Source organism: Ovis aries, chromosome 12 (genome assembly GCF_016772045.2).
Source record: "Ovis aries strain OAR_USU_Benz2616 breed Rambouillet chromosome 12, ARS-UI_Ramb_v3.0, whole genome shotgun sequence".
Taxonomy (NCBI): domain Eukaryota; kingdom Metazoa; phylum Chordata; class Mammalia; order Artiodactyla; family Bovidae; genus Ovis; species Ovis aries.
The window spans coordinates 29694313-29706503 of NC_056065.1; the positions used below are offsets into that span (position 1 = coordinate 29694313).

The 12191-nt window shown below is 39.4% G+C and overlaps 1 protein-coding gene across 7 annotated transcripts in view; it reads left to right on the plus strand.

The window, feature by feature from the left end:
• The window catches only part of AHCTF1 (AT-hook containing transcription factor 1), an 89873-nt gene that overhangs the window by 748 nt on the left and 76934 nt on the right, over positions 1–12191 (plus strand). Inside the window, exon 1 of one of the 7 annotated variants that reach the window (XM_015099181.4) lies at positions 103–296. The exons of 5 other annotated variants lie outside the window; for them this stretch is intronic. The gene's annotated coding sequence lies outside the window, so the exon portion shown is untranslated. Of the gene's footprint in view, positions 1–102; positions 297–12191 lie in introns of those variants that run through there. One more of the 7 variants, XM_042257168.2, reaches the window with a different exon arrangement.

Here is a 12191-nt window from a genome sequence, read left to right on the forward strand (position 1 = left end):
AGCGCGCAGCGGCGGCCGGGCTCGCGGAGCCGGCGCAAGGAAACCGAGGCGGGCGTTGGCGGGTGCGGCACGCTCTAAAGCTCCAGGAGTTTGTTATATAACCTCCTTCTCGGCGGAGCGGCGGCACATGGCGGCGGAGAGGCGCCTCGGGGTCCAACCCCCGCGCCTAACGCGCCGGCAGCCGGGTCCTCACTCTGTCCGGGCGGGCCTGGACCGCGGCGCCTCTTCCCCACGGTCTTCCGATGCGGTTGAGAGCTTGGCGAGCTTCTCCCCTGGGCAGCCTGCTGGTACTTTGGGTCTGTGTTACGTTGCTGGCTGCTCCGCATGCTGCCGGGCATGGCTATGAGGAGTCTCGGGCGGAGAAGTTTGACCGGTGATTTGAAAAGTGCAGTGAATTGGTCCGATAAAGGGGATTTAAAATAACTGTACATCTTGGAGTGGCTATTAATTTGCCTTGCCTGTGCCACCTGGAAACTTGAGGACGATGACTTTTGTTACTCGTTGACTGTTTTGGGGGGACGTGGGGAGGTTAATTTGTTCTCATAAGCTAGTGAGGTTCAAACTAGCCGTCATTATGTTTTTTCAGATAGGCAGTTTGAGAACGTAATTGATAAGAACCTGGGTCCTTTAGAATAAAATACAGGTCTCTTGGAAATCTTACCTTCAGTTTATCTTTAAAATTAAAGAGACAGTAGAGTTTAAGAACTTTAGTGCTCTTTCATTGATTGAGTCTGGGAGGAGAGAAGAAATTAGGATCGATTTACTGATTTTGGAGGATTTGACTATGGATGATAAGCCCAGCTCAACTTAATGTCTTGAGGATGCTCGTGTGTTAAAGTGCAATGGGAAGCCTGCACTCTCCCCATACTTTAATTTTTGATTCTGATTTTTCAATAACCTAGTTCCAAAATGTCACCATTTCGCAAACAGCAATAATTATTAATTATTTTTTTAAAATTTCAGATTGTTATACAGCACTTTTGGGATGGTCATATATTTATTTTTAATTTTAAGAAGTTAAGGCTTGTTTCTTTCCTAATTTTAAAAAATTCCCAGAGCTTTTTCACTTTTTTCTTCAGAATAGAGTTTCATTTCCCTCGCTGAGGTCATCGGTCTCAACAATAAATCTTGTCTGCTGTCCACCCTCAACTCTTCACAGATGTATGCTTCAGCTATTCTAGAATCATCCCCAGTCCTGGGCCCGTTTTCTTGAAGATGTGCTTTGATGTTCCTTTGCCCCTGTCCTTCAGCCTGGAATGCCATCTCTGCCTTTTCAAAGTTGCACGCGTGCTCAGTCACTTCAGCCCGTGTCCGACTCTTTGTGACCCCCGTAGACTGGGACCTGCCAGGTTCCTCTGTCCATGGGATTCTCCAGGCAAGAATACTGAAGTGGATTACCGTTTCCTCCAGGCGGCTCTTCCTAACCCGGGGATCGAACCTGGGGTTATGTCTTATGTCTCCCGCATTGGCACTAGCGCCATTTTCACCTTTCAAATCCTCCTTCGCTTAAATGCCATCTTTTCTATATACTTTCATTCCTCTGTATCCCACTTCTTCCCTGGGATCTCACAGAGCATATACCTTTATTGCAGGATTTATTTTCATGGTTTATTATGTATCTCCTAGAATGTAAACTCCTTGAGGTCAGGAAATAGGTCATCTTTGTGCCTTTGTATTGCCTCCCCAACGCAATATTTCAAAAGTAGTTGGTGTTTGATAATTGTCTAAGTTTGAAAGAACAGCTACTGAAAGACTGGAAGTTTCTGGATCCGTGGATAGTTAACATTTATATCATAATTTTTAGTCTTTTTTAAAAAAGTAAAAATGCATGCAGAACGTTTTGTAGAAATGTTTGCTCAGTATATGCTGCAATACAGTTGTTGAACAACTAGTTTAAAGTTTTATTTTATTTTCTGTGGTGGAGCTCAGGAGCTTTCTAGGATGAATGTATTTCACATAGCTGACTTTTGGTATTGTGTCAGTATCCTTCCCAGTACCTTTGCAGAGTTTGCTTTGCTTCCTAATATTGAAACAATGTTTATTTACTTAAAAGTAAGTTAGATCCAATATTGAGTTTCTTCTTTTTAATACACTTTGTTTTTTAAAGCAGTTTTAAGTGGAAGGCACAGAGATTTCCAGTATTTGCTTTCCCTGCTCCGATTCATGCATACATTTCCCCATTATCAGCATCCGGTAGTAGACTGGAACATTTGTTACAATTGATGAACCTGAATTAACACATCATCACCCAAAGTCCCTAGTTTACCTTACTCTTCATCCTTGTTGGTGTAAATTGTCTGGGTTTGGAAATGTATAATGGCATGTATCTACCATTATAGTATCATTCAGAGTAGTTTTCACCACCCTAGAAATCCTCTGTGCTCCCGTCTTTCCCTCCCTCTCTGTTAACCCCTGGCAACCACTGATCTTTTTGTCTCCATAGTTTTACCTTTTTCAGAATTGTCCTGTAATTGGAATCAGGCACTGTGTAGCCTTTTCAGATGGACTTTCTTCACTTTATAATTCAAATTAAAGCTTTTTCCAAGTCTTTTCTTTACTTGATAACTCATTTCTTTTCAGCCCTGCATAATATTCCGTTGTTTGGATGTACCACTATTTATCCATTCACCTACTGAAGTACATTTTGATTATTTCCAGGTTTTGACAATTATTAATAAAAATATCCATGTGCAGGTTTTTGTGTTTTAGGTAAGTTTTACCTAACTCCTTTGGGTAAATATCAGGGAGCATGATCGCTGGATCTTACAGTAAGAATATGTTTAGTTTTGTAAGAAACTGCCCAGTTGTCTTCCAAAGTGGCATTGGACCAGTTTGCACTCCCAGCATCAGTGACTGAGAATTCCTGTTACTCCACATTGCCACCAGTGTTTAGCTGTTGTCAGTGACTGGATTTTGGTCATTCTAAGTATGTAGCAGTACATCGTTGTTTGAATATGCATCTTCCTGATGACATAAGATGTGGGACATCTTTTCACGTGCCTATTTGCTATCTGTATATCTTCGCTAATGAAGTGGCTGTTAATATCTTTGGCCATTTTTTAATTGGGTTGTTTTCTCGTTGGGTTTCAAGAATATTGAGTTTTTTTAAATTGATTTTGTTATTCAACATGTCAATTCTTGCCTTGCTAGTATCTTACCATCGTAATTTATGACATGTTTAAGACCTGTTGTAAGGCATTGTGACCCTCTGGAATTTACAGGAATAAGATAGGATTTTTGCTTTTTGGGAATTCATAGTGTTCTGGGGAAGACTGACAAATATGAATAGTGGATTTCAAAAATCATTTTTAGGATTGCTAACATAAATGTGGAAAGGAATGAGCTCAGAAATGAGATTAAATAGGAACGGATTGATTTACCCAGACCACACTGGGAATCTAGTTCTTAAATGATGTGTGGGGCTTTGGCAGATGGAGATGGAGGAAGGAACTGCATAAACAGAAGAATGAATATGCCAGTGAAGGAAGGGCCTTGGGGAGACAAACCTGTGAAGATAAATGCCAGATTGTGGAGGACTTTGATTACCTGTGGCTGAAGATGTTAGTCTTTATATGCAGTAGAGGAGTCATTGGAGGTTTTTGAGAAGGGAGTGACAATCCATCTGTGCTTTATCGAGAAAATAAAATTTTCATTGACATTAGGCAATGTTCCTGCTCTGCTTATCTGGAACTTGGAAGAAGTTGAAAGTTTGTAAAGTACTTTTTAGAAGTTTTTTAGAAGTTTGTAAGTACTTTTTAGAGGTTGGCAATTATGTCATCAAGGCTAGGATTCTACCTGATTTTGTACAGTACTGAACGTGGCTGCTTGATGTGTTTTTGTGAAGATATGTATATAGATAGATATACATACAGATGTAGACATAGATGTCTTTATATAAGATGTTCTTCCTAATATACTTTTTAGAAGTTCTCTTTAGTGTACTTAAAATGTTAAAAATTCACACTGTAAATTCAGTATCTGAAAGGTCCTGAAGCCAGAAACCAGTTTTTGCCCTGTATTTTCAAAATGCTTGTGTGCTCAGTTGTGTCCGACTCATTCAACCCCACGGACTGTAGCCTGCCAGGCTCCTCTGTCCGTGGAATTTTCCAGGCAAGAATGCTGGGGTGGGTTGTCATTTACTTTTCCAGGGAATCTTCCCAACCCAGGCATTGAACCCACGTCTCCTCGTATCTCCTGTGTTACATACAGGTCGATTCTTTACCACTGAGCCCTCATAGAGGCCCATCACCAATTCAAAGGCTAACTTCTGAATTTGGAAAACTTTTTCTTTCAGTGAACATTTTTTTGAACTCCTTTTGTGTCACAATTGACCACTTTGTTGTCAGGAAATGACCCTCTTTATTCCTGATAATATTTTTTGCTCTGAATTCTACTTTGGTGTTAATAAGTTGCTTCTGTTTTTTTTTTTTCCATTAATGTTAGCATGATTCATCTTCCATTATTTACTTTTAACCTATCTAGGCTTTTTATTTTGGAGAAGGCAATGGCACCCCACTCCAGTACTCTTGCCTGGAAAAGCCTGTGGACGCAGGAGCCTGGTAGGCTGCAGTCCATGGGGTCTCTAAGAGTCGAATACTACTGAGCGACTTCACTTTCCCTTTTCACTTTCATGCATTGGAGAAGGAAATGGCAACCCACTCCAGTGTTCTTGCCTGGAGAATCCCAGGGACAGGGGAGCCTAGTGGGCTGTCGTCTATGGGGTCGCACAGAGTTGGACATGACTAAAGTGACTCAGCAGCAGCAGCAGGCTTTTTATTTAAACTTGGTCTTATTTTTTTATCCAATCTGACTGGTCTTTGCTTTTTAACTAGAATATTAATGTCATTTTGTTATTGTAACTAGTGATGTAATATGGTAGGTTTCAGTCTACTGTCTTCCTATTTTTTTGTATCATTTTTCTTTTCTTTTTTTAATATATTGGGATATAGTTGATTGCTTCCCTTGTGGCTCAGATGGTAAAGAATCTGCCTGCTCTGCGGGAGACCTGAGTTCGATCCCTGGGTAGGGAAAATCACCTGGAGAAGGGAATGGCTTGCTGCCGCTAAGTCACTCCATGGGGTCGCAAAGAGTCGGACAGGACTGAGCGACTTTCACGCGCTCAGAGTTGATTAACAATGTTGTGTTAGTTTCAGGTGTACAGCAAAGTGATCCAGTTATACATGTGTCTATTTCAGATTCTTTTCCCACTCAGCCATTTGTTCTTTCTCTTTTTATATTATCTTTTGGGTTTTACTTTTATAAGGATATTTTATCTTTCATTGGCTTATACTTATTTCCGTGTGTGTGTGTGTTCAGTGGTTATTTTAAGGTTTCTAGTGTACATCTTTAAATTATTACAGTCTGTCTTTAATCAGTATAGTATTTATAGTATAAGAACCTTGTAGCAATATGTTCCTCTCCAGACCTTTCTGCTGTTTTGTCGTTTGTTTCCCTTGTATTATAAATATGTTATGAACTCCTGCTTTAAATAGATGATTGTCTTTTGTTATCTTTTTTGATGATTGTCTTTTAAAGAGATTTAAAAATAAGGGAAAAAAGTGTTTTGACGGTTTTGGTTGTCTGTATTTTTTTTACGTAGATACCAGTTTCTGTCTGAAAGAATTCTTTTAACATTCCTTGTGGTGCAGATCTGCTGGTGATGATCTCCTCAATGCACCTATGTCCAAAAGGTCTTTATTTTACCTTCATTTTTAAAAGATAGTTTCACTGGATATAGAATTCTAGGTTCACAACTTGCTTTTTTCACAACTTAAAATACATTACTCCACTGTTCCTTGCTTGCAGTGTTTTCAGTGAGACTTCTTTGAATTATCTTTGTTCCTCTGCAGTGTGCTACTTTAAGATTTTTTTCTTTGTCCCCTGATTAGGATGTATCTTGGTGCAGATTCCTCATGTTTCACGTGCTGGAGGTTTACTGACCTTTTTGATTTGTTGCTTTGTTGAGTTCAGTTTCTCAGTCATGTCTGACTCTTTGTGAACCCCATGGACTGCAGCATGCCAGGCTTCCCTGTCCATCACCAACTCCCAGAATTTGCTCAAACTCATGTCCATTGAGTCAGTGATTCCAACCAAACATCTAGTCCTCTGTCATCCCCTTCTCCTGCCCTCAATCTTTCCCAGCATCAGGGTCTTTTCTAATGAGTGAGTTGTTTGCATCAGGTGGCCAGAATATTGCAGCTTCAGCTTCAGCATAAGCCTTCCAATGAATATTCAGGACTGATTTCCTTTAGGATTGACTGGTTTGATCTCCTTGCAGTCCACAGGACTGTCAAGAGTCTTCTCCAACACCACAGTTCAAAAGCATCAATTCTTTGGTGCTCAGCTTTCTTTGTGGTCCAACTCTCACATCCATACATGACTACTGGAAAAAAACATAGCTTTAACTAGATGGACTTTATTGGCAAAGTAATGTCTTTGCTTTTTAATATGCTGTCTAGGTTTGACATCGGAAAAGGCAATGGCACCCCACTCCAGTACTCTTGCCTGGAAAATCCCATGGGCAGAGGAGCCTGGTGGGCTGCCATCTATGGGGTCGCACAGAGTCGGACACGACTGAAGTGACTTAGCAGCAGCAGTTTTGTCATAGCTTTTCCTCCAAGGAGCAAGCGTTCCTTCTGCAGTGATCTTGGAGCCCAAGAAAATAAAGTCTGTCACTGTTTCCATTGTTTCCCTATTTGCTTGCCATGAAGTAATGGGACTGGATGCCATATTCTTAGTTTTCTGAATGTTGAGTTTTGAGCCAGCTTTTTCAGTGTCCTCTTTAACTTTCATCAAGAGGCTCTTTAGTTCCTTTTTGCTTTCTACCATAGAGTGGTGTTATTTGCATGTCTGAGGTTGTTGATATTTCTCCTGGCAATTTTGTTTCCAGCTTGTGCTTCATCCAGCCTGGCAGTTCACATGGTATACTCTGCATTTGAGTTAAATAAGCAGGGTGACATTATACAACCTTGATGTACTGCTTTCCCAATTTGGAACCAGTCTGTTGTTCTATGTCTGGTCCTAACTGTTGCATCTTGACCTGCATACAGATTTCTCAGGAGGCAGGTAAGGTGGTTTGGTATTCTCATCTCTTTATTAGCCACAGTTTATTGTGATCCACACAGTCAAAGGCTTTGGTGTAGTCAATAAAGCAGAAATAGATGTTTTTCTGAAACTCTCTTGCTTTTTCCATGATCCAGTGGATGTTGGCAATTTGATCTCTGGGTGCTCTGGCTTTTCTAAATCCAGCTTGAACATCTGGAAGTTCACGGATCATGTACCGTTGAAGCCTCGCTTGGAGAATTTTGAGCATCACTTGGCTAGCATGTGAGATGGGTGCAATTGTGTGGTAGTTTGAACATTCTTTGGCATGGCCTTTCTTTGGGATTGGAATGAAAACTGACCTTTTCCAGTCCTGTGGTCGCTGCTGAGTTTTTCAAACTTGTTGTCATATGAGTGAAGCACTTTCACAGCACTGTCTTTCAGGATTTGAAATAGCTCAACTGGAATTCATCACCTCCGTTAGCTTTGTTTGTAGTGATGCTTCCTAAGGCCCACTTGACTGCATTCCAGGGTGTCTAGCTCTAGGTGAGTGATCATACCATCGTGGTTATCTTGGTCATTGAGATCTTTTTTTGTATAGTTCTTCTGTGTATTCTTGTCACCTCTTCAGATCTTCTGCTTCTGTTAGGTACATACTGTTTCTGTCCTTTATTGTGCCGATCTTCGCATGAAATATTCTGTTGGTATCTCTGATTTTCTTGAAGAGAGCTCTGCTACTGCTGCTAAGTCGCTTCAGTCGTGTCCGACTCCGTGCGACCCCATAGACGGCAGCCCACCAGGCTCCTCCGTCCCTGGGATTCTACAGGCAAGAAGACTGGAGTAGGTTGCCATATCCTTCTCCAGTGGATGAAAGTGAAGTCGCTCAGTCGTGTCTGACTCCCAGCGATCCCATGGACTGCAGCCTACCAGGCTCCTGTGTCCATGGGAGTGTCCAGGCAAGAGTACTGGAGTGAATTGCCAGTGCCTTCTCCGTGAAAAGAGCTCTATTCTTTCCCATTGTTTTGTTTTCCTCTATTTCTTTGCATTGATCACCAAGGAAGGCTTTCTTATCTCTCCTTGCTATTCTCTGGAACTCTTCATTCAGATGGGTATATCTTTCCTTTTCTCCTTTGCGTTTTGCATCTCTTCTTTTCTCAGCTATCTGTAAAGCCTCCTCAGACAACCATTTTGCCTTTTTGCATTTTTTTTTCTTGTGGATGGTCTTGATCACCACCTCCTATATGGTGTCACAAACCTCCATCCGTAGTTCTTCAGGCACTCAGTCTATCAGATCTAGTCCCTTGAATCTATTTGTCACTTCCACTGTATGATGGTAAGGGATTTGATTTTGGTCATACCTGAATGTTCTAGTGGTTTTCCCTACTTTCTTCAATTTAAGTCTGAATTTTGCAATAAGGAGTTCATAATCTGAGCCACAGTTAGCTCCCAGTCTTGTTTTTGCTGACACTATATAGCTTCTCCATCTTCTGCTGCAGATAATATGATCAGTCTGATTTCAGTATTGACCATCTGGTGATGTCTGTGTGTAAAGTTGTCTCTTGTGTTGTTCGAAGAGGATGTTTGCTATGACCAGTGAGTTCTCTTGGCAAAACTCTGTTAGCCTTTGCCCTGCTTCATTTTTGTACTCCAAGGCCAAACTTGCCTGTTACTCCAGGTATCTCTTTACTTCCTGCTTTTGCATTCCAGTCCCTTATGATATAAAGGACATCTTTTTTTCTTGTTAGTTCTAGATGGTCTTGTAGGTCATAGTTTTCATCAAATTGAGGAAGAATTTGGCCATTAGTTTTCCAGATATTGCCGTCTTCTCCTTTTGGCGATTCCTAATACATGTATTAGGTCACTCAGATTGTCTCATAGCTCACTGATGGTCTCTCCTTTCTGTCCTCACCCCAGTCCTTTTTTCTTACTGTGCCTCATTTTAGTTTCCACTATGGGTGTTAAGTTAACTAATACTTTCTGTGTCTAATCTGTTAATCCCATCCAGTGTATTTTGCTAGGAATTTGGTTTAGACTTTTGATATCTTCCACATCTTTCCTTAATGTGTTCATGCTTTGCTCTATCTTGTTGGATGTAGGGACTCTAGCTAGAATAACCGATTTACGTTTCTTATCCAGTAATTCTAACTTCTCTGTGATTTCTAGGTCTGTTTTGATTTTTTTTTTCCACTAAAGGGTCATGTTTGCTGTTTCTTTGGATATTTGCCATTTTTCAATTGGATGCCGGACACTGTGAATTTTATTTTCCTGAGTACTGGATATTTTTGCAGCCATTTATATATTCTTGAGCTTTGTTTGAGCTTTGTTGAGTTTCTTGGGAACAATTTTATTCTTTTGAGGCTGGCTTGTTTTAGACCAAAACCGCCTTTAAACAGGGCCTAATTTTTCTCCCCACTGCTGAAGCAGTCAATACCTTTCTGAGTACTCTACTCAGTGCCCATGTGTTAGGTTTTTTTCCCACTCTGGAGTTATACCTGGGCCTGTGAACATTTTGTGGATCATTCCTTGTTCTCTGGTACTTTCCTTATATACTAATGCTAATCATATTGAGATTCAGGGGAACCCGCCGCAGATCCCTGAGTTCTTTGTGTGGCCCTTTGTACTACAGTTACTCTGCCCTGTGAATTCTAGCCACCTTTGGAGTTCTCAGTCCTGTTTCAATTCAAGGAGACCCTTGGGCCTTATTTGGGTTCTCTCTCAGCTCTGTGTCCTGGATTCTCTCTATACACAGTAACATGGGACAGTCCTAGAGGTCATCTTGTTTTTCTTCTCTGTGCTACCTATTGTCCTGTTTCTGAACAACTTGTGTTCATATATTTTGTTGCTTTGTTTTTTTAAGGTGGGAGAATATATTGGGAATGGAAATGACAATTCTATTCTTGAATATTATGACTGAGCCGTTTCTTCTACATCATACTTGTTTTTTTTTTAATTAAAAAGAGCATAACAGAAAATACATCCAGCCTGAGAAACGAACATTTATTATATTTCATTTTCAAAAAATTGATTATTGTGCACCTGTCATGAGTTTTAGAATCACTTTGTGAAAGTCTTCTAAAAATTCTGTTAGGGTAATGTTGACTGAATTGCAGTGATCTTGGAACATTTTTGCTTAATGGCCATGAACACTCCACTGATTATACTTTGGGTAAAGCTACCCAGAGTGTTTGGGATTTTGAAGGTTTTAGCTCTAGAGAAATGATTTTGGTTTCAAGTTTAATAGGAAAAATGTATTCACTTCAGTTTACCATTAAATTCTTTTAAATCAAGGCTATAAAAGGCCATCAGAGGTGAAATCTCATAACAATGAGATTGTAGCCTACCCTACCTAAATTTGTGTAAAATTTTCTTTGGTACTAAAATGTTTAGAAGAGGGATATAATCAATTTCTGAAAACAATGCTTTCAGCATCTAAACTTGAACCTAGGATGTCACATAAATATAAGATGTTAATATAAGAGACTAATGAATGGACAGTACTTTTCACTGACTATATGTTATAGTAATAATAGTTTAATTTATGTTTGATTATACTTTGGATCTGTTTTGGATAAAAAAAATTCCACGTTTAATGACTGGGAAATCTCAAACATAACTTTTTTTTTAGTTTTTTGAGTTAATGCTAACAAATATGTTTTTTGAGTTAGTTGATTAGACTTTTGTCTAGAAAATAGCATTTATAGCCTGAATAGAAAATTGTAGCTCATGTTTTATTAACTTTCTGAGTAACCTTTTCAAATCTGTTTTTTCTTTTCACAATAATTGGTAGTGGGGCTGAGTACTTGCCAATTATAGAATGACCAGTAAGAACAGGAGACTGGAGATCAAAAGACCAATAGTCTAGTATGCAGAAATTTATTTATTTGTAAAATGAGTGGGTTTTATTGACAGTTTGTATTGCGTGGTAAAGGGTGGAAAAATAAACCACTTATTATGTAGTTAGTCAATATTCTTTGCCCCCTCTAGTGAAACTAGGGTTAAAGTAAGTAAGATCGGATCTGTCCCCTAAAGAATTTTCTAGTTGGGGATACAAAGAGTCAGTTACAGAGTGTGATAAGTGCCATCCGTGATAGGGGAAGTACCAGGTTCATCAGGAACAAACAGAATTGTAACTTAACCTGGACAGGGAAAGTTTTCTTTGTTTTTTTTGAAGAATCATTGTTTTAACTAAGTCCTCAAAGTTTCTGCGTAGTGATAGAATCATTAACCCAGAGAAGAAACAGAAGAACAGAAACCAATCTGTAGAGAGGAGGGGGAAAGATTGTTTCATTTTGGAAGCGTTGACTTTGAGGTGTCCTGGTAGCAGCGACATAGGGAAAGAATGGCTAGTCGTGTCTGTCACATCGGAAGGAATGTGGTATTGCTGTCTTACAATATTTGAAGCCTGGATTTCTTTCTTCTGATGATCTGATACGATGATCTGATGATGAGATAGAGGGTATAGCATGGCGTTTTCCTTTTCTTTTTTTAAGAAGAGTGATATTTTATTAATTTTTATCTGTCTCTGCTCAGTCTTAGTGATGGCACTCGGGATCTTCGGTCTGTGGTTGTGGCTTGTGGGATATAGTTCTCAGACCAGGAATCTTTAACCTGGGCCCTCCGCATTGGGAGCTCGGGGTCTCTCTGCCACTGGACCACCAGGGAAGTCCCCAAATGGCATTTTCTTGATTAAGTGAATATTGATATTAGTTTGATTGGCGCCTTCTTCCCATCTTAGGTTATATAAATATCTCCTGTAGTTTCAAAGTTTTAGTTTTATTTTAGATTTGTTTTTTTAAATTCTTTATTGATTTTATAAAAATGAAAGACATTTAAAAAAATTGAAGCCATATCGAAACTTATAAAGAGAAGAACAAATCACCTCAAAGTAAATAGTGCTAATATGTTGTATTTCAGACATCGCTGTAGCCAGATATACCAATAGAGGATTTCATAGAGAAGTGAAATAGACTGTAAATGTCACTTTTTAGAAAGATTTCACATACAGAATAGTTTTATGAAATGAATAAAATTAAAATGTTATTTTTTAGAAAATTAATTTTATAAGAAAAAGCTGAAAGAACAGGAACTTAGTAATTTCCCGCATTTAGTAATTTATGATAATTCTTTTAACACATCAATCATTTCTTTTT